A 2071-nucleotide genomic window follows, 5' to 3' on the forward strand; every position below is an offset into this window, starting at 1 on the left:
GCTCAGACTTGTTCCTTGTGATCTAAAAATGCTACTAAACCTACAGTCCTGCAGTAAATATCAAGACATCCACAGCCCTGCTCACTCCTTGCATAAAAACAGCATGCAAAAAAAATAAAAATCCACAGCAAATTAGGATCAGATTCCTTCCCCCACCAGGAAAAGGGGCACAACTGCTGTTTTTCTACCACATTTTGCCAAAATGAAAACAAATCCAGATGAACTCAACTAATCTGAGACATGGAAACGAAGAGCAGCAAAACTGTGCCTGAGTTCAATGACACGCCATGGGGTGATGGAGACTCCCCCCAGCCATCCCATTTGGCTCTGGAATCCAGCAATTCTCAGCTAAACCAGGAAATGATTGGGGAAAAAAAAAAATAAGATCAACCTGGACAGCCCCTCCTGGCAAACCTAGAGTTGGCTGAGCTGAGAGTAGCTCATCGAGCAGCTGGGGAGGAAAACAGGGTTTAAAAAAAAGGGGGAAGTTTGTAGGAAATTCCCTCCGTGACCTGTCCCAAACAATGTCCTTGGCTCAGCTGCCCCAGCTGTGCAAGGGCTGTGCCAGGGTCCCTTGGTGCTTCAAGATTCTGATGTGGGAAGGGACAAGGGTGCCCAGCAGCTCCTGTATGTCCAAGGTAGACTGAAAAGCCAGGATGAAAGGGGCTACAGAAAACACACAGTAACACACCTGGCAGTTATTCTGACCTCTTTCAAATACATGGTGTCACCCTATGGAAAGACAACTGAGCAGTCTCTTCTCAGCATTTTTACCAAAAACACTTAAATTTTTATCTGCCCAAGATACAACTTTCAGCCTGAAAATAAACATGTTCTAACAAACTGACAGCACAGACCCTCTGCCTCTCCTCCTGCTAACTCCACTCTACGTGCACAACACAATCCCTGCTCCTCTTCCTCCTGATGTTCACAGAGACAAAAAAAAACCAACTAGCAAACGAAACAAAAACCACATTTGGGGCTCTGCTCCAAACCCACATGTTTCTAAATTAAGTCCCCAAATTTATGGTCATGGTGGCAAATAAGCTGCTGGTGCCCTCCAGCCATCTGTATGGCTCCTTGGAGAGACTCCTGATGCCTGTAGTTAATGTGAAGCAGGAGTTTTCCTCCTACTGTACCCAAACTATGTGTGGGCTTAAAATGAACTATGCACAGATGCCTTTAAACAATTGAAGCCTCCTTTCTTTTTTGTTTTTTTTTTTCCTCATGAAAAGATGTTTTAAGTTAACAATGGGGGGAAAAGACATTTAAAAATTCATTCTTTCCTTCAACAGTAACTCTGTTAACACTGAGCAAGGCTAAGGGAAAAAATATTCCACGTTAAAAATATTTTTCCCTGACATTTTTTAAGAGCATGTATATGTGTGTATATACCCACACACGCAACCACACGTGTACATACAACTCTACAGCCAAAACAAACAATAAATTCATATTTAAATGCTACTGATGCCAGATAAACTGCAGCCAAAGATGATTTTCCCTCCCCCCCTAACATTTTTACCTGCGTTAAATGAAAAACCAAACCCAATTAAAAATACTAAACTTTCTCATTGCTTTTAACAGCTAAGCTGCCATGGTCTTTTACTGTGGGAGTGCAGTAGATGAAGATTTGTTAATGATGAACAGAAACTGGTTAGGCAATTTGGCTTTTAAAGACTGATGTAACAAGAGGGATTGAGGGGGATGTGGAGAGGGAAGGCTTGGGAAGGGAGGAGTAAAAACACACACTTAAAACAGTCATTTCACATTGTAAAAAAAATAGCATGATTTTCTCATAACACCAAGCAGGCCTATAGCATACAAAGCAGGCTAAGTACAGGCAGACTTTAGACAGCTACTGGGTCATTGACATCTGATTTGTGTAATCTGTCCAAATTCTGGAGGTTACTTACTTTTCAATGTTCAATTTAGGATTATACCTGGTTTTGACAAACAAGCCAAATCTTATAACTGGAAGATTTTTATTTTTTTTCCCCTCTATGTGCTGTGATGGTGACTCCAGAAGTACTTATAAATAAATTAAGCATATTAAAAATATCACATGGGA

Source organism: Chaetura pelagica, unplaced genomic scaffold (genome assembly GCF_000747805.2).
Source record: "Chaetura pelagica isolate M959 unplaced genomic scaffold, ChaPel_1.0 scaffold213, whole genome shotgun sequence".
Lineage (NCBI taxonomy): Eukaryota > Metazoa > Chordata > Aves > Apodiformes > Apodidae > Chaetura > Chaetura pelagica.